Source organism: Gopherus flavomarginatus, chromosome 3 (assembly GCF_025201925.1).
Source record: "Gopherus flavomarginatus isolate rGopFla2 chromosome 3, rGopFla2.mat.asm, whole genome shotgun sequence".
NCBI lineage: Eukaryota > Metazoa > Chordata > Testudines > Testudinidae > Gopherus > Gopherus flavomarginatus.
This window is the reverse complement of record NC_066619.1, coordinates 266365108-266390114: the sequence shown is the minus strand read 5'-3', so window position 1 is coordinate 266390114 and position 25007 is coordinate 266365108. Positions and strand designations below refer to the sequence as shown.

The window sequence follows — 25007 nt, the reverse complement described above, 5'->3', positions numbered from 1 at the left end:
CTGTTTAAGGCCTAAACTGATAAGAAAAGAAACTTCAAAGTAGTGCTGAAGCCATATTTGGCAGTCATCTTCAAACAGTGGATGACTTAGCAGTTATACTAGAACTCTTTCAACATGGACAGATATCCTTGCATGGGGCGCAGTCTTTCTGCTTTTTAAAAATACATATGTTTTGAAAGTATGCTGTTGCATGGGCAGTAAGAAGATTATCAAAGTTAATAACTTGGCTGTTTAGCTTGTTTAATACATTTAAACTGGTCATTATGGATTAACCATGGATCACAAACTGGGAGCTATGCAAATTTTAGCAGGTAATTTTAATATAGACTTGTATGATAAGAATTATAGTACCTTCCACATTATCACTGAAATGTTACTGGTAAAATTATTTACCTTGTTCCACAGTTTATGATGTAGTCAGTAGTACTCTGCATTATCAGTTTTACTCTTTCTCTTTGCTGAGAAGATGCTTGGAAACATCAATGGGGAGTGTAAAACAAACAAACAAACCCCCTGTGTGTGTTTGTGCATGTATATAATATATATAAAATTAATTTTTAATAGTTAAAAACATTTTAACTTATCAAGTGTGCTGTATTCCTCTTAAATTCAAGTTGATAGTGTCCCTCTAACTTTGAGCTAAAATAGTAAAGATTAGTTGCTGTTTTGTGTCTTAAATAACGGTTTCTCAGTTTGATATCATACCTGTATGCAGCCAGTGGTTTTAATACCACATTTTTCTGTAAGATGTGATTAATGTGATGGACATGTTTGTTTCATAGTCATTTCCTGTGTCCATGGCATATAATAAGGTTAGTTCTGAAACTGATGTAATCCGCATCAGATGCCTTTGGGACAGTTCCCTGGTGATATGACTGTTGGTGACAGCAGGAAATATTTAGAATATAGCAGCTTAGTATTTTATAAAAGCAAAGATAATAGATCTTGAGTAATAGTTTTTGTACAGGTACCATATGTGCAAGCAGGAAGCACACCCCAGAGGGAGGGCTTTATTCTACATTTAAGGCATAGCCTGCATTTTGGAGTGCTGCAAAGACAGGATGGCTCTTTGGGAGCTCCTAGGGATATTATTTCTGCCTTGAGTGTGGTAGCTTTTGGGAGCATAGCTGCTCCTCTGTCTTTGGAAAGGTCCACCATGTGTTTCATATTTACAGGTGTGAAAGTAGAATGAATTATATTGTAAAAATAAGAATGGATTAAAGAAATGTTTTATGTACCTTTAAGCAGAAATAAGAAATGTTGAAATACAGGTGTCAGGAAAAGAAACGTTAGGCATAAACAAGGGTTCTAATGGCGAAACGTTAACAGAAGATCGGTAATAGTAAGGAAATAAGATATGCATGCCTAGCTCAGGTAAACTTATCAGATTCTGCTTCCTTTGTTATCTTGTTAAGTTCTTGCCTTTTTATCTGTATAAATAAGATAATTTGTGTCTTTGCATGGTGCTCACATTATCTGGGTGTTATCAGCAGAGCGCTGTGCTAATAAAACAGAGTGGTCTGACAAACTGAGTCCTGAGTCTAACTTTGACACAGGTCACCGCTCTCCTGTATAGGTCTAGTTTTGCTGACTGCTATGGAGAATATGGCCAGCCCCTTCATCACTACTGGCGTGGGGGGAGAAATTCTACTAAATGGGTGCCTAATATAGTTTGTTTGTTTGTTTAAGTTTTGCTTAACCCCTTTTTCTTTGTCAAATATGTGTAAGTATGGATCCCACAGAAGTTGTGCATGCACCCCATGCAAGCAAGACCGGATTGTTTTAGCCAGCAGTTATGCTTGCTTTTGCCTCCATGCAAGAGAATAAAGGGAAGGGCAACTGCAACTCTCCCTCAGTTCCCTCTGGTCATCCATAGCAATAAGGTGGAACCTAGATGTGTCCTGTTGACTACTATGAGAGCTTTCTTCATCTAAGCTTCTGAAACACCTTCAGAACAGCCTTCATTCCCTTACTTTTTGATGTCGTGGACTGAATAATTCTCATCCATACAGACTCCTGTACAAGGATCTCAAGATGGTCAACACACAACTTGCAGGCTTCAAGCCTTGACTGTCCTGCTTAAAGACTGGCGCTGCAGGTGCCTCTTCTGCCTGAGAAAATACCACATCCCAAGCACATGCTCAGTTTGCACCTTGTTCTCCACTGGAACCTGAAAATCACAGGATGCAAGATTCCAATTTGATTGCTTCGGTCAGTCTTAGAGGGGCATCAGACACAGAAGATCTGGGGTCTAAGGACCCCCCCCCCCCACTGTGCTCTGTAGAGCAAGCACCTAAGATTCAGTGAAGTCAGCACCTACCACAGCACTGGAATCATTGAGACTGTCAGCTTTGAAGCAGATTACAGAAAGAGGCTGTCCAGAGCCCTGGGAGAGCAGTTCAAGAAAGAGCTTGGTATCCTCTCTCTGAGAGACACAGGAAGGCATCTTGGGATAAAACTCATCCAGTAGTGAAGACAAATGAAAAGGAGCCGTCTGCAGTGCAGCAGATTCCATTGGTACCGCGGGACCAGTACGGAAGGCACCCACACTGATGCCACCCCTGGCACTAGTGGAAGAAATGCACACCACGGAACTTTCATTGGCACCAAGATGTTGACTGGTACTGACAAGCCACAGTACCAACAGCAGTACCAACTATACGTACTGGAGGAGATATTGTCTTCCACAGCATCACCTTGGTACATCTTCCTACCAGCATTGAGCCACTCACTGATTGGTAGTGCTGGAAAACCAAAAGAGTTCTTTGGAATTCAGCCATTGCATCAGGGCTGGCATTGGTCTGGTCAGCAACCTACCAACCACCCATTTACATACAGGATGCTACTCTAGCCTTTCTGAGGCCACTTTCCCAGACCTCAGGGATCCACTCCCCTCCATCAAGAATGGAAACTAGCTTTTTATCTCCAGCAGTCCTCCTTGGCAAGACCATAGATCCTGGTGTATCAGGAAGAGCAGGCCCTGTTGGCAAAAATCCATCAGTACTCAGCTTCATCCCCCCCATCCCACCTCAGAAAGACCTTTCATTTACACAACAAGGCAAAACAACCATTAACTCATTTTTTATAATTGTTTTCATTGTTTCTTTTTTCTTGCAATACAATAGTGGTACATTCTCTGTGATCTCTCTTTGATATAATTGATTCTAGAACAGAGGTGACAAACTGTGGCCTGCTGGTCACATCCAGCCTGCGGGACCCTCCTACCCAGCCCCTGAGCAACTGCCTCAGGAGGCTTGCCCCCAACCCCTCCCCTGCTGTTCCCCCTCCCCCGCAGCCTCAGCTTGCCCTGGTGCAAGGCTCTGGGCAGCGGGGCTGTGAGCTCCTGGGGCAGCGCAGTGCGGTAAGGGAGCAGGGGGTGGGTGGGTGGATAGAGGGCAGGGGAGTTAGGGGTGGTGGTCAGGGATGGGGAGGTGGATAGGGATTGGGGCGGTCAGAGGGTGGGAAACGGGTTGAATGGGGCAGGGGTCCCGGTGGGGCAGTCAGGAAGGATGTGGGGGTTGGATGGGGCAGTGTGACAGTCAGGGCCAGGGGTACCAGGGGTGGTCAGGGAGAAGATGTGGTTGGATGGGGAGGGGCCCGGGGGGGCTGTCAGGGAAAAGGGGGATTGGATGAAGCAGGAGTCTGGGGAAAGGGGGGTGGTGTCAGGGGGCAAGAAGCGGGGGGGATAGGGGGTGGTGGCCAGGCCATGTCTGGCTGTTTGGGGAGGTACAGCTCCCCTAAGTGGCCCTCCATACAATTTCCAAAACCTGATGCAGCCCTCAGGCCGAAAAGTTTGCTCACCCCTATTCTAGAAACTCAGACCTTGGCTCTTGAGAAAGTTCTTTCCTAACTATTGAAAAACTGGATGTAAAATCCTCAGACCTATCTTTTAGCAGGTCAACAGTGCAGTTCTTGAGCTAGCTCAAGAACTTGATAAACAAAGCAGATTTACCATCTTTGACTACCCCATGCTAAAGTTACAGGGGGATTGAGTACTAATTCAATGAAATTCTTTAATGGTTAAGGGAAAGTTGTCTTGCTATCTTGGTTATTTCTGCATCCTGTACTCCACCAGTCTGGAACTGATATTGGTGTAACAGGAACTACACAGAGTTCCGATTTTTTTTGTGTGTGTGCCTTCTGCATATCTTACTGTAGCAATTATCTTCCCTGCTTTATCTGCTTTGCCTCATATTGCATCTATTCCAGACCAGTAGTTTTGCAAAATGGAGGTAATAAGAAAAGGCTAGTCACTCTGACCTGTGTATTTGTTTTCTGTCTCACTTATCTGTGCATTTGGAACAATACTAATAGTATTGGATTTGATTCTTGTTTATTAGGAATGTGAGTTTTTTAAATTATAGTATCAGAGGGGTAGCCATGTTAGTCTGCCTCTGTAAAAAGCGACAGAGTCCTGTGGCATCTTATAGACTAACAGACGTATTGGAGCATAAGCTTTTGTGGGTGAATACGTCTGCGTCTGATGAAGTGAGTATTCACCCGTAAAAGCTTACGCTCCAATATCTGTGTTAGTCTATAAGCTGCCACAGGACTCTTTGTCACTTTTAAATTATAAGTATTTTCAATTAGTTATATCATTCCAAACTGGCATGATAGGTCACAACAAATAACGTCAGATTAGATCTAGCTACTACAAAATATTAGATATATTGAAAAGACAATGCTTGTTTAATTGTAATTTAAATTTGATTTTTCTTCTGTATTCCCAGAAAGGGAACAATCTAGTACTGTCTTTAAGACCAGTTTCTGTCAAACTTCTAAAGAAGAGAATCAGCATGTATCCCTCCCAGGCAAAATACTTATTAATACAGGTTATATGAATCAGGCCAGATTCCAGCTTCTGCTGCTCGTTTGCCAGTGGCTTTAGGACAGTTAAGTAAAGGAGTAGGGGCTGGGGATTCTAGCATCTCTGGTGAGCGAGCTTATAGCCTACAAGACAGAGTGCAGTGGGAGGCCCAGATGATGGCTTAATCTATTTCTTTTTATGTTAATATAAGCTCTGTTTATTGTAGAATGCTGCTAATAATCAAGTATTAATGTATGGATCCAGTAGAACAAAAAACTGAACTTTCCCCGCCTGATAGTGCTCGCTAATGAGGCACAAATCACTTTCAGTTACATTTTGAGTTAGATTTTGCAGAGCAAAGCTTCGATCTTAATCTTGCTTCTGTCAAAGACAATGGCAAAATTTCAATTTGAAAGCCCTATCATGCTCCTGTTAACACCCAATCCTGCAACATGCTGATTGCTTCCTGTGAGAGGCTAAATGCCCTCAAATTTCTGTTCATGGAGTTGAGAGAGTTCAGCGTTTTGCAGGAGGTGCTCAGCACCGTGGAGGATCTGGCCTTAGAGTAGATATACCCTACAAATGTTTGTGTTCAATTTCACTAGATTATTCATAGACCCTTCTGTCTCCTAGCCAGTTTTTAAATTAGGCTACTGATAAATTTTATCCAAAATTTCTGATAATCTACCAAGTGGCTATTTTAATAGTACAATTGTGAGGCGCTGAGAAACTACAAGGGGGATGCTAGATAGATAGACTTAGATATTTCTTTCAAGTGTGGGCCTTACAAGCAGGGCCGCCAAGTGTCTTATATCTGACAGCTCAGTTACGTATTCTCGCAGCCCAGCTAGATCCCACATATCCAGTTGGGCTACAGAAATGGCCCTGTAGTTATCTCTCTGACAATGGAGGTTGCGATGGCACTGCTCTTCAGGTAGTTGGCAGGCCTTTCTACCTCCCAACTTGAGGTTCTCCAAGCTGGAGCCAAATGGGAAGGGGGATAAGCCTGGAGGAGGATGCAGCTAGTGGGACAGAAAGTATGTGGGGGTATCTGGCCCCCCCTCATCCTACCAGACAGCACCTACCCCAGGACCAACCCATCTCACCACCCTTCAGACACCTCAGTGTAAACTCACACCAACACCCTGCAACTAGTTCGTTAAGGCTCCATGTCCGATCCCTACTGCTGTTTGGAGCATGGAGTGTAAGATAAGAGGGATTGTCTAGTACACATGAAAAACGTCAGACATGGAGTTACACAGAACTCTATACCTATTGTCAAGATGAGAACTGGATTACACTAGTTATCTGGACTTTCAAAAAGCCTTTGACTAAGTTCTTCACAAGAACTATTAAGGAAACGAAGTGGTCATGGTATGAGAGACCGCATTCAGCTGTAGGCAGAAAACTGGCGAAGAGACGAAAACAAAAGGAATAAATGTCCAGTTTTCAACATGGCAAAAAAATTAACAGTGGGATGCCCTAAGGTTGCACACTAGGACTCGTGGTGTTTGATATATCAGTGATCTGGAAGAATGGGAGTGAATAGTGAATAATACTTGAAGATAGCACTATTATTTAGTTTACTTACATTGGAGTAGAGTAAGGAAGTCCAGGAAAAGCTAGCAAGCTAGATTAAAGCATGCTGGCAGATTCAGAGTTGACAAGTGCAAAGTAGTACGTATTGGAAGGAATAATTTGAATTAATAATACACATTTACTGGTTTCAAGTAAACTGTAATTACTCAATAAGGAACTGGGTGTCACTGTGGACAGCCCCCTGAAATGCTCAGTTCTCAGCAGTGGGCAAAAAAGTACATGATGATAGATGTAAAAGGAATGGTTATAATATTCCCAGTATTTTCTAATCCTGGTATATGAATCTATGGTATACTCTCAATAGGAATACTACTTTCAAATGCTAGAGACATGAGAAGACTTCCCCCATGTGGAGAGATTGAGAAGATAGGTATTGTTCAGTGCAGAGTGAGGGTAGGAGTGTAGTATAGTGTAGAGAAAAATAAAATAATAAATGAAATAGGGGCTCTGGTTCCTGATGGGCACAGCATAAGAACCTGAATAGAATATTTATCTTTCTCATAATACAAGAGTCTTGGGACTTGAATGAAATTTAAAGACAACACATTTGAAACTGATTAAAGGGAATAGTTATTTAAACAAGTCATAACTAACCTGTAGAACTCATTGCCACCAGATATCATTGCGGCAAATAACTTATAGTTCCAAAAAAGATTAGACATTCTTATGACATCAACTACAATTACATTAGATGTGTTAAAAATGCAAGAGAGAACTCATGCTGGACAGCATAAGTCATGCATTAACTGTCCATTATTGTTTCTTAAACCTTCTATAAATCATCTGGTCCTGGTCACTGTTAGAGACAGAATATTGGACTAGTTGAATCTCTAGTATGATCCTGTGTGGCAATTCCTGTGTTCTTACGTATGGTTTCGGTCTTGACCTATAGAGCTGTAAATAGTTTGGGCTCTAACTTCTTGAAAAATTGTTTGCTGTCTATAAGGTGGTTGCAAGTAGTAGAGGCACTTATTTTAACAGTGTCTGGGTTTTTAAAAAGGGGCATTCAGATCGCAGAATTTCTCATGAAGGGTTTCCCTACTCTGCAGCTGATTTTTTGTTGGGGGGTCTTTTGGGAAGGACTCAATGGAGGAATATGGATGGATGTTTAGGTATGAAGGGATCAAAGTGGTGTTGAAAAGTATGTCTGTTCACAGTTTCCATCATGCACCAGTGGATAGTTACCTTATCAATCTGATATTTTTTTTCTTGGTGTAGACGAGACTTCAGGAATTTTGTCACATGGCTCATTCCTGAACAACACAAGACTCTTTATTGTAAGAGTAAGAATCTAACCCAGGTATTTTATGTGATATATCCAACTTTACCACTAGGCTACGGCTGAACCTCTTTATCCGTTTTGTTTTGTTCACCTTGATGGTTCATGCCTCATGCTTTTTTCCTCTTTAACCAGAAGCCTGGCATTTATGAACAACCCTATATAAAATAAGCAAGTGTGCGTGTGTCTGATAGAGGGGGAAAAAAGTAGGAACAAATGTTAACTTTCAGGACTCCAAGATGTGGTGGGAAATTGTGCAAGAAAACCAATAATTTGTAAAATCTTGGAAATTTGAGAAGTCATTCTGGTGAATGATGTTTTATGGGATGGAACTTATTGATGATCAGTGGCTAGGAAAATAATAATACATTTTGGCCAGTAGTCAGATATTTGGGCTAGTAAAATGTCACCATTACAGTGGACGTTTCAGTGACTCTGTCATCATTATCCTGGATCCTTCTTGGTTATACCAGAAAACAAAACTAACAAGTTGATGGTTTTGTTTTAAAAAACAGAGTAGGTAGAGGTTTAAACGTCTTAAATACACACCCAAAGCCAAATTATTTAATAGAATTAAATTGTGAGCGTTAACTTATTATAACAGAGTAATCTTATTACTTTTGCCCACATCCTCCCCCCTCCTATTGTTTTTCTAACTAGTTGCCTCAGGTCTTAATTTAGATTGCAAACTCTGTGGGAGGGGAGGAGGTAAGGATTAAGTTTCTATGGCCCTGTTCTGCGGTTGGATCTGCATGGGTGGACAATACTTATGTATGAGGAGGGTCTCATTGAAGTCAAACTGTAAATGGGCATAAAGATCTGCCTGCACAGATGTAGTTGCAGGAGCCTATTTATATACAGCACCTCGCATAAAGGTCGTGGTACCTTGGCTGGGTTTTCTAGACACTACTGAAAAATAAATGATCTTCATGAGATTTTTGTCTGCGTATCTGTTTTTCATGAGGAATAACCAACTGTCCAGATGAAAATTCAGTACTATTTAGATTATACTCTGTAAAGGCACACAAAGAACTGCTCAAATGGGTTAGCAGAAATGTGAACAGGATAACATAGTGAAGTCCATTTTTAACAGATGATGTGTTTTAATTGCCTCACCCAGTTGTTTTTTAGAAATCCCACTGGAGATAGCCCGGTTGATCTGAAGCACTTTACAAGTTGCGATGAAGTGGGCTGTAGCCCACGAAAGTTTATGCTCAAATAAATTTGTTAGTCTCTAAGGTGCCACAACTATTCCTGTTCTTTTTGCGGATACAGACTAACACATCTGCTACTTTGAAACCTTTGAAAAGATACTGTGTAATGTGAGGCTACTATGCATTATACTTGGCTCTAAAAATGTTGAAACTGATGGGATACCAGAACATACATGAAATAATGCTTAGCATTGTACAAAGGTGACTTATGACGACATTGCTATGGATGTAAGTACTATCACCATTTCACAGATGTTAGAGAAGTTATGACCTTCCCTAGGCCACAGAGGAAGTCCTTGTGAGAACCTGTGTTAGAAGTCAGTATTCCTGAATTACAGTTCTCTGCTCAGTGCACTAGACTGTGCCATCTCTCACTACAGTAACCTTATAACTAAGTTTACAAACTATGCTTTTGTACAATTTCAGCAATACGGAATTCTACCAAGGATTGTCTGGAAGCTGTAGTCAGGTACAAACTATTACAATAGTTTTCATAATATTCAACACCTACACAAGAGCTTGGTGGTTCTGGCGTAGTTTTGCACCATATGCATTTGTTAACCAAACTGCAATTGAAAACCTTTCTGGTCATGTTTTAACAGTGGTTGAGCATGATTTTTAAAGCCCAGTAGGGAGAGAGCCTCTGACGACTACTATGCAGACAGAAACAAGGTAGGAAGAATTTTATTTTATGTATTCTGACAAATCTTGTAATCTGAGCTGGTGCTCAGTTAAAGTCTTGGTGATAGCATAAATGAAGTTGTTCAATTTTCCCTTTGCAAAAGGTATATCTTGCAAATGGCTTTTATGTGCTAAGGGCCTTGTCTGTGCAATGATAAATGGTTGTATTTAACTTTGCTAGTATGGGGAATGCATTTGGTTTGTTCTATCAAAATCGCTTGCTGCAGCAGAATTCTAAGATGCAATGTGCATGTGAAGAGAACTGGATCTCCAGATGGAACTAAAAAGAGAGAGTATCCTCCACTGTCACTCTTACCCCCATGGTGATGAAGGCTTGATTATAGTAAGCATATTTGGTGCCATGGAAACAGCCTGTACGCTATATTTAAATTCATTTTTATATTTACCAGACTTTTTTTCTAACTTGTAGTAATAGATCCAAGCGGGGATCAAAGGTTTCTGTATTAGAATGGGGTTGTGAAGTTCCTGCACAGCTGTGGGGTGTTACTCTCTCTCTCTCTCTGTCTCTGAGGCAAGAATATTGTATAAAATGATCTGCTCAGATAACTTTACAATGCAAACTGGCATATTCAAGATTGTTGAGCAGCATTCTGGAAGAGCTCTGCACTACCTTGCAGCAGGCCTACACATTAATCACTCTGCCTTTTTCTTCTGAGGCCCACAGAGTTGGGGAAGGAAGTGTCTCATGTATAGGGCCTAACAAATTCATGGTTCATTGTGGTCAATTTCACAGTCATAGAATTGTAAAAAATAGTAAATTTCATGATTTCAGCTATTTAAATCTGAAATTTCACGGTGCTGACCCAATAGGCAGTTGTGTGGTGGGATGCAAGGTTATTGTAGGGGGCTCACAGTATTGCTACCCTTACTTCTGTGCTGCTGCTGGTTGCGGCACTGCCTTCGGAGCTGGGCAGTTAGAGAGAAGAGGCAGAGCCCAGCTCTGAAGGCAAAGCTGCTGTCAGCAGCAGTGCAGAAGTAAGGATAGTGTGGTATGCTGTTGCCAACCTCACTTCTGTGCTGCTGCCTGCAGAATTGGGCCCTCAGGCAGCAGCTGCAATTCTCTATCTGCCCAGCTCTGAAGATAGCAGCACAGAAGGATGGGATGGGATGGTGTTGCCACCCTTACTTCTGCGCTGTTGCTGGTGGGGTGTGCCCGTCAAAGCTGGGCACCCAGCCAACAGCCACCACTCTCTGGCCAATCAGCTCTGAAGGCAGCACAACAATACCGTGACCCCCCTAAAATAACTTTGCCACTCCCCTGCAACTCCCTTTTGGAGCAAAACGCTGGTCTCCCCTGTGACATCTGTATAGGGAAAAGCACAAAAAAAGACCAGATTTCACAGGGGGAGACCTGATTTCATGGTTTGTGATGCATTTTTCAGGGCCATGAATTTGGTAGGGCCCTACTCATGTAAACCTTTTGGGCAGCAGAGGAACAGTGTTGACAGATTGCAAAGGGAGTCTTGTCCCTAATTGGAAGGAAGGTGATTATAGAATGTGGGGATGGAGGTAGACATTCTCAAGGCCCCATCAGGAATAAAGAAGGATTAATTTTGTTGGCCTCTCTGCAGAGTATGCATAGAAGCCATTTAAAAAATGAATGATTGCTGCTTTTAACAAACATCATGAGACTTTGCATAAACAATTCCTCAAGTGTTCAATATCATTTGCTTTTCATTTTTTTTTAAGTATAGTGATTTGTTACATACAGTTTAAGTTAACTTTTAAAATACACCTCTTTCTCGATATAACGCTGTCCTCGGGAGCCAAAAAATCTTACTGCGTTATAGGTGAAACTGCGTTATATTGAACTTGCTTTGATCCCCGGAGCACTGCTTTACTGCATTATATCCGAATTCGTGTTGTATCAGGTCATGTTATATCGAGGTAGAGGTGTACTGTTATCAAACAACTTTTGGAGAAAACACTTAAAATATAATATTTGAGTGAATATAATGAAAGTCAGCATAAATGTGTGTGAAGCGTCGTCATAGTGGTGGTGTTCCCAGATAAATGAGAGAGAAGGTAGGTGAGGTAATATCTCTTATTGGACCAATTTCTGTTGCTGGAAGTTATGAGCTTTCAGACTACACAGATCTTCATTAGGTCTGGGGAAGGAAGCAGAGTCTGAGCTAAATACAAGTTGGGACAGATTGTTAAGCAAAAGGGGTAACATGTTGAAGCTGGTCACTTGAAATGAAGTTTAAGAGTGTAGTGATTGGGCCTGCCCCAGAAACACTCCAGGGCCCCGCCCCTCTGTGCCAGGCTCACCAGGTGTGGGTAGTAGGCAGGCTCAGCCCAGCAGGACCCAAGTGTGGAAGTACTTAGTGTGGGGGGATCCAGGTGTGATGTGAGAGGTTTCTGGGTGGGGCAGTCTAGGTGTGGGCGGCTCAGTGGGAGATCTGGATGCACAGTGGCTCATTGGGGGGTTCCGGGTGCAGGGATAATGGGACTCTGCAGGGGATCCAGGTTATGGTGTTTGGGCTCATGGGGGGGGCGGGTCTGGGGGGGGTCTGGGTGCTGGAGGGCTTGATGGGGTGGAGGTCCAGGTGCACATGGTTGGGGCTCAGTGCAGTGGGGGTCTGGGTGTGGGGGGCTTGTCGGAGGGGTCCAGGTGTAGAAGGGTAGGGATTGTCAGCTGAGGGTTCGATGGGCCTGCTTAGTGGAAAAGCCCCAGCTGCTGCCGAGGGATGCCCCTCCCCCGTGATTCCCCTATCTCCTTCTCTTCTCTATCCCCTCTCCTCACTCCCACATTCCCCTTCCCCTGCCCTATTCTACCCCCCTTGTTTCCCCACTGCCTCTTCCCCTCACCACCGCTTACCCAGCCCCACCGCAGGAACTCACTGTTCCACAGAAAATAGGAAGGCTCCCAGAACACAGAAGGGGAGCATGACTGGAACTAGGACCCAAGAGGCCGCATTCAGCTGCAGAGTCCATGGAGCCCAAGACTAGATGTAGCCTCTGAGTTGGGCAGCTCTCCATTTGCAAAGGGGGGGAGGGGCGGGAAAAGCAGTGGCGCATAACCCTTTGTGGCCCCCCATGCCTCACCTCTGTTTGGGGGGAGGGGCATTTCCTCTACCAGATTTTTTTTGCATTTTTCTGCATGGGGACACAGAAAATTGTGGACCATATGAATTCTGCAACCCCGCGTTGGCACAGAATCCCCGCACAGAAGTATCTTTTAAATCCTACCCTCACCTCTTCAAATCCATCATCAAGACTTGCATCTTCATTGATGCCTACAAGAAATTGGCAAAATTCATTAGTGTACAGAGTAGGGAAGTACTTAGGTGTACAGTTTGTTTTTTCTATATTGTGTATGCATTAAAAATGCTTCTCCCTATTTTTCATATGATACATATCATTTTAAATAATCTCTGCCGCCAAGAGTTTAGTCTTCCTGTGTATATATGGACAGTGCCCAGCACATGGTGGATGCTATTGAAATAAATAATAAAATGCTTAAGTGAACTGACTTAATAAAATCCTTACACCAACTGTTGAATTCATCCTCTGTGCAATGCCAGCAAGTATCCTTGTTTCTCACTACAGTGATGCTTGCAGTTGTGTTCTCTCTGGTAAATATTAACTTGCAAGACTACTGGACCTTCATACTCATTCTGTCTCTTGGGTGAATACATGCTGCAAGTAGGCAGGCTTTACAAATGGCTGATCTTTGCAGCCCATATGTAATTTTGGCAGAATTTATTTTTAAACATTTTTTTGATTATCAATTTTAAATATTCACAGTTGAGGGAAATCTTTGGGGGGGGAAGTCAGACAATAATTATTTCATGACAGTAGATGTTGAGATTTAAAAAGTTAAAGCTTCATAACAATTAAAACACAAATTGTCTACTACCCATGTCAAAATATACAGAGTAAATATCCTTAAATCAAAGTTTTCAAGCACCATTTTTCATATTTTGCCTATCTGTACATTTCAGTTATCTGTGGATTTTTCCATGCAATGTGCTGGGCAGCTTGTGTTTGGGACAAAGGAAGTACAAGCTGCATGGCAAAAAAATATAAAAGGCAGCTACATCGTCTCCATTTTGTCTTCATTCCTGCTTCTTACCTCTGGAGTAACTTTGTTCAGAACTTCAGTTTGTAGCAAAGGACTGAATGACCTATCCAAGATTTGGATGTGTTTCAGAGGTACTTTCAAGCCAGGAAACTCACCAATATTGTTGAGAACCTGCTATATGGACTTTGAAGTCTCTGTATGTATCTGAGGGCTTTATCATTTAACAACTCTCTTTTCTATTTTCCTTGTAATAAACCTTTAATTTTAGACACTAAAGGATTGGCTGGCAGCTTGGTATTTTGGGTAAGATACAAACTAATATTGACCTGGTAACGTGATCCTTTAGGGTCAGACGAACGTTTTGTACAGTGAGTAGAGTTTTTAAATAACTTCTAACTGTACTGGACTTATGAGCTGATTGGGAGCCAGAGAACTGGAATGCAATAAAGGAGGCTATGTGATTTCTTTTTCAGCTTCTTAGTAACTGGTGTGGGAGATCAGAAGCACAGTTTGTGACTAGTTGGTGAGTTTAACTACCAGTTTTTGGAGCATCTGCTCTTCCTTTTGGAGCCTGCCCTCACCTTAGCATTTTCAGAGAGGGCTGCCCAAGGCATCCACCGCACCCCCATAAGAGAGACATGGCATGTTGTGTCAGACCTCTTTATATAGCATGTGAGACTGGGGTAAGAGTTTTAATTGGATTTACATCCCTACATTAGATATTGTACTCTTTATTTCCCCCACTTTAGGGTATTGTAGCTCAAGCACTGGTAGAGGTCTCCTCCCCCGCGCCCCCCCATAAACTATCAAAGTATTCTTAAAAAGTAATTTCTTCAGTCCCACACTAGAAGCATTACTGTTCCTTTGAATCAGTGCGCAAAGTGTCATTGCTCAACTTCACTAAAATGAAAAATTAACACAGTACTGTCAGAGATAGATGCAGAACACATATCTTGTGCTCTTCCCCATTCTTAACAACAAAATCCCAGAGAACTTGACCAACAACAGTTGCTCGCTGTGTTCTTCTTCTTCTACTTCAGTGCTTAGCCAGACAGTCGAACATAGCGATTGTTCACCTTTTGGTCCATTCCTGTGCAACCATGAAGGCATGACGGCCTAAAAATCCAATGTCGGAACAGACTTGATAACCCATCCACCTCCACCCCTTGGTTGGTGGAATTTTATCCCAGATGTTACAAGCCATTCGGAGAGCGGTGTTCACTGGAACGTCACTCACTATGTTCCCACACGTCTTGCTGACTCATCAGGTGTATCCTCTGGTGCCTTTCAATGGGTTCATTGTAAAGCTGATGACCCTATACATACAAATCTATAACTCACATTACAAAGATGATACAACCATATCAATAAGATTATCATACTTAGGATTGCCAGCTTTCTGAGAGCGGTGTTGACTGGAGCTGCCAAGGTCCCTTTTCAACAGGGTGTTCTGGTTGGAAATTGGACACCTGGCAACCTTAATCATACTCAGCAAATCATAACATTTTCACAGATGTCTTACATGGAATATCTGGTCAGATTCCTTGCAATTTTATTATAATGATAATTTACATAACTTAAGTCTATGTAGTTTACATCAACTTACCGCAGTGTCGACGCAGTGCTGTGTCAGCAAGAGATGCTCTCCTGTAGACTTATCGCGTCTTCACCAGACCCACTAAATCGATTGCATCAGCGATTTAGCCCACAGTGAAGACAAGCCCTAAAACTTTATCCCTTACTATTATAAATGCAAAATACCAGATGCAGCTTTAATCTTAGGCAAGTTTTTTTTTCTGAATCTTCCAACATAGTCTGTAAACAGCGCCACCTTTCTTTCAGATGACCAAATGTGTACTTTACTGTCACTGCAATTACTAAGGTGATAGTTAAACAGTTCCTTCCTTCCATCCAAGTGACCTGTGAATGGCTTCCTTAACCAGGACATCAGAGAATAAACCAGGTCTCCCGGGATAACTAGAGTAGTCGCCACACCACTAATATCCATAATGATTCTGGGGGCAAACTGTCCCTTATTCATTGAGATAAATAGAGCTGAGTTCTGAAAGATCTTTCCATCATGGACCTTTCTAGACAACGCTATGTTTGTTTGTAAACTTGCCACAGTGGTCCACCAGCCTTCAGAGCACCATGGAGAAATACTGTTTTCTGTTTATAAACTCTGATCCCCCTGATGCAGGGAGCAAATGATAGGCACATGGTCCCATCAGTTGTTCAGTGCATTTTGGAAATCCCATGTGAACAAAGCCATCATTAATCTCCTGAGCATTACCAAATTTTATAACCCGGTGCAATGTGCAACTGATGTGAACTGAAAGAGGTCACAGCTGTCCTGTGTGCACATTATTGGTGTGATTTGCATATTGTGCATTAACGCTTTGCAGATTAAACCTCAATGTAGCCAAGGCCGTTAGTTACAGACTATGCGCTGAAGCTATGAGCTGAAGCATTATGCTGTCGTTGGTTCATAGCAATGTTCTACTTGTGTCAGTCGCAAGATTTTCATGAAGCTAAAGAGCATAATAAAGACTTGTTTATGGAAACTACCCTTTAAGGTACTTCACAGCATTGAGTGTGAGACAGAGAGAAGATGATGCAAATAACTTCTAGAATTACTACTGTGTATCTTTATTTGGGCTCTGCGCATGGGAATTTGCTTTAACTTTAAAAAAAAAAAATCTAGCCCTTAGTGTTGTCAGATTATAGTTAATAGAGCATTGAATGAATGGAACCGTCAACACATCTTAGAACTGTTCCAGTCTATATCCGTTCTCTTATGGAAGGCTGTGTTTGCAGTCACAACCTTATTTGTCTGTTCTGCTTTTTGTTTTGTTTTTTTGTTTTTACAAAGCTTGCATTTTGCAGAATTGGAATCTGTCCTGAGGGTTGGATAAGTACAGCTGTGAGCTGAGAGTTTAGCAGATGACTAAATTGCAGAAAGTATGGTACTTAGCAGATTCTTGCTTCTTTCTGGGAATAAGCACTTCCAATTCCACCTAAGTCTAGAGTGCCAACAGGCTTGGTGAGGTCTTAAAATTATTTTACTAGACACTTCTTGTTAGCCAGAAATAGATTAGACACAGAGGGTGGGGAGCCCACACCAGAGAAACGCAATGTCTTTTGTAAAAATTCCAGTCCCCCTAACGCTTCCAGTTTCTGGTAATTTGGAAGTTCTGGGATTTCTACCAGGGTGCTGTCTGTCCCCTGCTGGAAGTCTCCAACTTTCATGTTCGTTTCAACTTGTAGGTCTCTGGTAAACTTAAAGCTCCACCCTCTTCTAACTGCTGTAAATTTTTACTCCTCTTCCCTTTCCAGAGCCTCCTGGCTGCTATAGGGCAGGTGGAGCTCTTTCCTGTTTTTCCTTTTCCTTCCTCTTTTTGTGGGTTCATCTCTCTTATGAGTATCTCCTCCACTTGCCCCTACTGTTAATAATGCTTCCTAAAAGGATTCATGAAACTTAAATGAATCATGAGTTTAATTGCTGCCCACAGGTTTCTGGATTGTTTCAGCCATATTGTTAGTTTCACAGTGCTGTTGCTTGGCAAATCTGTGAGCAGCAGTGGAGGCACTGGAATTGCATGCAGAGAAGAGAACACTTCATATGTGGACTAAGATGGCTTTTTGAGAGAGCTCAGATTTTGTGGAAATTGATGATTTAGGCTCCCCAATTCCCGTGGTAAGTTTTCTAATTGCTTGTGATGAGTAGATGAGTGACGTTTTCAAGCTCTGTGGCTACATACTTCAGTGGAGCTCAGAACAAAGAACACTACCAAAACAATTGAAATAACTAAAAAGCAGTTTAAATCTGATTTTTAGTGCCATGATTCCTCATTGTAATATTTAAGGTAATGATGCATCAGGCTTCATGTAGGGTTCTTTCATAAGAACATAAGAATGGCCATATTGGCTCAGACCAGTGGTCCATCTAGTCCAGTATCCTATCTTCCGACAGTACCCAGTGTCGGAAGCTTCAGAGGGAATTAACAGAACAGAGCAATTACTCATCCAGTCCCAGCTTCTGGCAGACAGAAGTTTAGGGACATCCAGAGCATGGGCTTGTGTCCTTGACCATCTTGGCTAATTCTTTTTGAACCTGATTATACTTTTGGCTATCACAACATTCTCTGGCAGCGAGTTCCATAGGTTGCCTGTGCGTTGTGTTTCAATCTGCAAAACAAAACTTTTCTCCTGGACCTCTAGTTTGTCCTTACGGTGACCTGTTTCTTCAGTCTTCCTGACAGCTGCTGTGTGAAAGTTTCTTCATATGTGAAAGTTTTAGCTGCTTCTGGTAGAGGGAAAAGATCTCTGTATAATGAAATAAAGATAGACTAGAATATGAAATTTCACTTTTGCCACACTGCTTTGTGTCTACAAGAGAGTGTCTTACATTTTTCAAAAGTTTTTCTAGATGGTAATTTCCTGATTTAAATAGTTATTTTAATTTAGGCGTTGTCTTCCTAGATTAGAAGACATGTTGCAGCAATAAATAAAAATTACATAAGATAGCAATAGAAAACTTAAGGTTTTTAAAAATTATTTTTACATGAGCTAAGATGAGTTTGTGAGTAAAGTTAATGCTGGCAGAACTTACACAATCTCTATCTGCGGATGGTTCTACCCAGTTCAGGGTCCATCTTACCATGGATGCCATCCTTGACTGGAATGTTGTTTTGTTTCGGGAACTGGTCTGCACAGAAAGGAAAGTCACATAAATCTGAGTTCCAGCCATCTTCACTCGAAGTTGTTGTTCCATCTATGGCCCTCAGACTAGGGTTACCATACATACGGGGTTTCCTGGACATAGCCTCTTTTTTTGAGCCTACTTTCTCTGTCCCAGCAGAGTTTTCAAAGAACGTGAAATGTCGGGAGGAGGGGTGGAAGGGCAGAGTTTTCAGCAAACAAGCTGCAGCTCAGAAAGAGCCCCTATTGGTCCTCTTCCCATATGCTCCCTCCCCTGCATCCACAGATGTTTGTTTCATTCCCCTGCAAGCCATAGCTGTCAGATCCTGCCCACCCAGGACACTCCTGGGGAAGGCGTCCCTCAGGGGGCCACTGACTGATGGCTGTCGCTGCGTCTTGGGCTTGTGCCAGCTGCCCTGCCACCACCACAGGGAACAATACTGCCCCCAACTCAATCAATATCCCCCTATGTCCTCCTCCTCCCCCCTCCAGTTCCCCCAACTGTGCCCCTCTCCCCTGGACCTTTCCCCCAGTGTCCTCTTTTGGGGTACCTGAAGTAGGATAACCACAAGACAAAATTGTCTTTAGTTATAGACTCTGTTTTTTGTCAAGTTGCATAAGTTATTTGACAGTTGTTCTTTTAACCTTTACTAAAAAATGGCTTTCCTCCTCTCAAATGAATTATAGGCCTAGAAATTAACTCTGGTTAATTAACTCTTCTTTCATAAGCCATCGCACAATGCCTCACACTGACAGTTAAATCAGTGCAAGCACTCCTGATGAGGATGTGCGCCTCCGACACAAGGAACATAGTGTGGACATGTAAAGTGATTTAATTACTGTGGTGGCTATATGTTAACGTAAATGAGATCAAAATAGTTTTATAGTGTAGACATACCCTGACAGCAGCTTTTTTTCATAACACAACAGTGTAGCTGATGCCAGAAAAACCTCACTTCAGAAAGCCTGGTTGGTTATAAACTCTGTGAAAAGCTGTAGAATGATGAATGTACATGTAATTCTTTAGCATCCAATAAATTAAGACCTGAATGCTGGTGTCTTCTTTTATCAAGAGTGTATGCCTGTTGATCATGGTATACTCCTTTACCAAGCAGATCTGAAAACTTTTGTATTAGAAAATCTAGTCATGTTTCTAGTTAGTTACAACCAAGCACGGCAGTCAGGTGACGTTCCTGCGGGGAGGTCCGCCGGTCACGTGGATTTGGCCGTGATTCTGCGTGTGATCTGCTGGTCCCGTGCCTTTCGCATAGGTGTCACCAAATTGCTGCCGAAGCTGTGGGACCAGCAGACTTCCTGCAGAAACGCCACCGAAGGCTTCCTGACTGCTGCCCTCATGATGACCGGCACGCCACCTCCCCTCAGCTTGCTGCCTCAGGCACGTGCTTGCTGTGCTGGTGCCTGGAGCCGCCCCAGTTATAACTGGGATGTGTCCGGAGTCTACTAAGATCTTCCCCGTGCACTCCCCGTTGTGGTCAATACCTTTACATGTTACAAATTAACATTAGGCATTTTTATTAATTACAATTGTTAAAATTGCCTGTATATTTCAGTTATGAGCAAGATGTGTGTGCCAATTTAGGGGGTTTTTTTCCACCTCAATATTAGATTGTTTACCTTCCTTCTCCCATCTTCTTCCTATTTCTAGAGCCTTCCAGTGCTTATGTTCTAAGAATGTGGGAGGGCAATACTTGAAGCTATAGAAATTTAAAAAATGAAAATCTGTGGAGAGGTGTGAGAGAGCCTTGCTGAGAAGAAGCGAGCAGCAGTCAAAATGAATGAGTTCCCTTCAGGAATTCTGCCTTACCTTGTCCCTGATTACTCTAGTTTGGGAAGCAGAGGGTCAGGAATCATCCAGACTCTTTTTGTGTGTGTTTCTGTCTTCAAAGGGGTATTCCTACCCACCTCACTTTTTATTTTAAGAAGTAGGTGTGCAGCTAATTGTGTTTTTTTTTTTTTTTCCCCCAGAAGCCCAGTATTGGGTGCAACTTCCATTCATTAGACTCTATAAGGGTATTGTGTGGTGTGAGGCCGGTTTTAATTTTCGGCTTCGGTTCAGACATGCTGACCAGTCTGTGCCTTCAGGCTTTTTATGTGCTGTTCAGGTCAGACCAGTAACTTGCCACTGAGAAATTAGATGTACAATCTGCTGATCTGATCTGACCTGACCTGTGCTTAAAAATCCTGAGAGCATTTGCTTACTGGCATTTCTGACCCTGAGGCGTGGACTGGGCATTTGTGTTCACAGGAACCTAATAATAAGCAGTATTTGGGTTAAACCTGAATATCCCCTTGTGTTTCTTCACTAACTCTCAAGCCTGAAGAGTTCATATGGCAAAAACAACCATATGGTATACTCCCAGTATTAAAATTCTTGGCAAGTGGAAATACCAGGAGAATAACAGCGCTTGTGCTGCTCTGGCCCCATTAAAGGCTCCCTGAGCATTAAAAGTGTAAGTGAAAAATTTCAACATTATCATTAAAAAATACTGAACCCTGCTCACACCAGAGGCTGGAAATGGCTGCTTGCCACAGTTCTTATAAATGTGTTGAATGGAAGTTGTGGCCTATTACTGTGCCCTTGAATTATCTGTGTGTATGCTTCCCCAACTACAATATGAGGTGTAACTGAGTGATACTAAAGAAGGAATTTAGTATAGCAATAAATGAAGCTGGAAAAATCCTCTTTCTTGTACAATTCAGTAGAATTTACCAAAGAAATTGAGGTTCGAGGCCAGTTTTCTTTCTTTCTCTCTGGGTACGTCTACACTACGGGATAATTCCGATTTTACATAAACTGGTTTTATAAAACAGATTGTATAAAGTCGAGTGCACGTGGCCCCACTAAGCACATTAATTCGGTGTTGTGCGTCCATGGTTCGAGGCTAGCGTCGATTTCTGGAGCGTTGCACTGTGGGTAGCTATTCCATAGCTATCCCATAGTTCCCACAGTCTCCCCCGCCCCTTAGAATTCTAGGTTGAGAGCCCAGTGGCTGATGGGGCAAAAATCATTGTCGCGGGTGGTTCTGGGTAAATGGCGTCAGTCATTCCTTCCTCCGGGAAAGCAACGGCAGACAATCATTTCGCGCCCTTTTTCCCTGGATTGTCCTGGCAGACACCATAGCATGGCAACCCTGGAGCCCGTTCAGCTTTTTTTTTTTTTTTTTTACAGTCACCGTATGTGTACTGGATGCCGCGGACAGAGGCGATACTCCAGCGCTACACAGCAGCATTCATTTGCTTTTGCATGATAGCAGAGATGGTTACCAGTCGTTCTGTACTGTCTGCTCCCAGGGTAATTTGGCAATGAGATGACGGTTATCTGTCCTTCTATGCTGTCTGCCGCTATCATGGGTGCCCCTGGCTGAGGTCAGCCGGGGGTGCAAAAGCAAAACTGGGAATGACTCCCTGAGTCAATCCCTCCTTTATGGTTTCTAAAAATAGTCAGTCCTGCCTAGAATTTGGGGCAAGTGTACTAGAGAAGCAGTGTATCAAAGAGTACAGCTGCTCTGTGTCAGATCCCGCAGAAATATCGATATAAAGGGCCTCGTAGTGTGGACGGGTACAGCGTTAAATTGCTGTAAAATCGCTGCTAAAATCGGTTTAAACGCGTAGTGTAGACCAGGCCTCTCTTGGGCAGGTCATCTGTCAGCGCTCCTGAGATTTTTAAGTGTAATTCAGCTCCTTGTCTAGTGGGTAGTAAATTAACTACTTATCCTTTGCATACAACTGGATTTTTGGCGATTCTAAGCTACCAGAAAATGTTTTTTAGTCATGATTAGTCTTGAAGGAAGTAAGGAACATTTTAAAAACTTGTTTTTAAAAGGTTAAGATTGGTCTTTACTGTCATTTTATTTTGAAAGTTTGAAATGCAACGCAGTATTAAAAGCATAGAGCTAAATATGAAAAAAATATGAAACATTATGATGGAGTAACTCATTAAAAATGCTACAGAACCCCCTCTTCTGCTACTTACATCTCACGTGTAATGTAATAGGTATAATTAACTCTTGGTTTATTTTGTTACCATATCTTTAGTTAAATATTAAACTCATTGGGGTAGGGTTTGTTTCTTTTACAATATATCTGTATAGCGCCCAGCACAGTGGGGCCTCTAGCTGCACAAATGATGTGCCTGCATGGAAGGAATGGGGAAGGATACTAATGAAACTCGTGCTTTCCGGTTTGCACAAAAAGATCAGTTTGTAAAAATGATGTCTGGTGCCCCCATAGTGAACCTCTTTGGTGTACCTCATTTTAGTCCCTGGAGATAAGCAGAACATGTTTGTTCAGGCTTGTTTCCCAGAATGTGTGTGTGTGTCTAATCAGTGATGTGAGCTGTTCTGCAGTATAGCCTGACTCTGTCAGCATTGTACTGAATCTCTTACCCAGCTATGATAAACTGCTGAATCCATGCCAGCAGTATTCTCGCGGAGCCATTTGGACAGAGTAGGAGAACAAGTTGAAACTGGTTAGGAATAATCAAACCAAGAAGATGGTAATAATGAACTAGGTCATTAGTTTGAAACCTCTTCCTTTACCTTTAGCAAAGGCTTGAAAGTTTAGAAATGGCTGTTCTGTCAGTGGGTGATGTGCCATACATGCTTTTGTTCTTGTGTTGGTGACACAGAAATGGCAGTGGAAGGTTAGTGGAGACAAGAAAACCATATGATCAGAAGAGAAAGTGGGAAACAGGACCTCTGCAAAGCCTGCTCAGATTGGAAGCCTGAGAAGGAGTTGATCAAGGAGCCAGAGGAAAGTAGGAAGCTGGGATTGGGAAGAATCCGGGGGCCTGCTAAATCAGATACATTCAAGTTAAGTGTCTCTAGCTCCCTTCCCTTCTTAATCTCTCTCTCTCCTTCCTCCTTGCTCCAGTTTTCCCAGGTGCCCATTCCTCTCCCCTCTCTTCCTGATCAGTCACTTCCCAGGCTATTGAGCATCTTTCCTTCTCATTAAAAAAATAGGAGTACTTGTGACACCTTAGAGACTAACAAATTTATTTGAGCATAAGTTTTTGTGGGCTACAGCTCACTTCATCAGATGCATAGAATGGAACATATAGTAAGAAGATATATATATATATATATATACATACACACACACACACATAACATGAAAAAGTGAAAATAGCCATACCAACTGTAAGATGCTAGTTAATTAAGATGAACTATTATCAGCAGAATAATAATCATTCTTGCTTATCTCCTGTTCCCTCTTCTGGATGGTCTGCACAATACCCTCCCCTCCCCATACAAACTGGAAACAGACAGCTATAGGAACGTCCCCATAGCTCTTCTCCACAGCCCTCATCAATGACTCCCCTGGTCTTTCAGAAGGCAGGCAGAGTTGGTAGCAGACCCACATAGCTACTGCTTAGCTACCAGCCCCTCAGTTGTTTGATGCACATAGAGATGATTCTGTTAAATCTGCTGATTATCCTTCATGTGGGAACAAATGATACGGTTAGATTCTCGCGGGAACATGTCAAGGGAGACTATGCCAGATTGGGGAAGACGCTTAAGGAAATTGAAGCTCAGGTGATCTTCAATGGGATTCTGCCTGTTTCTAGAGAAGGGCAACAAAGGTATGACAAGCTTATGGCGATCAACAGATAGTTCAGGCGGTGGTGCTATAGGGAGGGCTTTGGGATGTATGGCCTCTGGGAAGCATTCATGGACAGAGGACTGTTCTCTTGGGATGGTCTTCACCTGAGTAAGAAGGGAAATAGACTTCTAGAATGGAGGCTGACACAACTGATTAAGAGAGCTTTAAACTAGGAATTTGGGGGAGATGGTTGAGAGATGTCCAGGTAATCTCCACACCAGAATTTAACATTGAGAGGAAAGAAAACAAAGTAAGAAAGGATACAGCCGTGGGTAAGAGAATGGACATAAGGAGGAAGGGTAGTGTAGATGCCAGTCTCATAGGTTATACTGGTGGTAGAATGTCTGTGCCTAACCGGGTAAAGAATGTCAGTGAAGCCAAACGGCAAAAATTAAGATGTTTGTACACTAATGCAAGGAGCCTAGGTAACAAAATGGAGGAACTAGAGCTACTGGTGCAGGAAGTGAAACCGGATATTATAGGGTTAACAGAAACATGATGGAATAGTAGTCATGACTGGAGTACAGGTATTGAAGGCTTTGTGCTGCTTAGGAAAGACAGAAATAGAGGCAAAGGTGGTGGAGTAGCATTGTATATCAATGATGAGATTAACTATAAAGAAATAAGAAGTGATGGAATGGATAAGACAGGGTCTATCTGGGCAAAAATCACATTAGTAACTTTCTTTCCCATAGTCTCCCCTGGGATTGTGCTTGGAGTGTGCTACAAACCGCCGGGATCCGATCTGGATATGGATAGAGACCTCTTTAATGTTTTTAATGAAGTAAACACTAATGGGAATTGTGTGATCATAGAAGACTTTAACTTCCCAGATACAGCATGGAGGACTAGTGCTAGTAAGAATAATAGGGCTCATATTTTTCTGGATGTGATAGCTGGTGGATTACTTCACCAAGTAGTTGAAGAACCAACAAGAGGGGATGCTATTTTAGATTTGGTTTTGGTGAGTAGTGAGGACCTCATCAAAGAAATAGTTGTAGGGGACAACCTTGGTTCGAGTGATCGTGAACTAATTATGTTCAAACTAGATGGAAG

General features: G+C 42.3%; 1 protein-coding gene across 21 annotated transcripts in view; it reads left to right on the top strand.

Annotated features, from left to right (window-relative positions):
* ADD1 (adducin 1) overlaps positions 1-25007 on the top strand; it is a 262757-nt gene that overhangs the window by 23204 nt on the left and 214546 nt on the right. Inside the window, exons 1-2 of one of the 21 annotated variants that reach the window (XM_050947459.1) lie at positions 89-311; positions 9502-9571. The exons of 18 other annotated variants lie outside the window; for them this stretch is intronic. The gene's annotated coding sequence lies outside the window, so the exon portion shown is untranslated. Of the gene's footprint in view, positions 1-88; positions 312-9501; positions 9572-25007 lie in introns of those variants that run through there. 2 more of the 21 variants (XM_050947458.1, XM_050947457.1) reach the window with 2 other exon arrangements.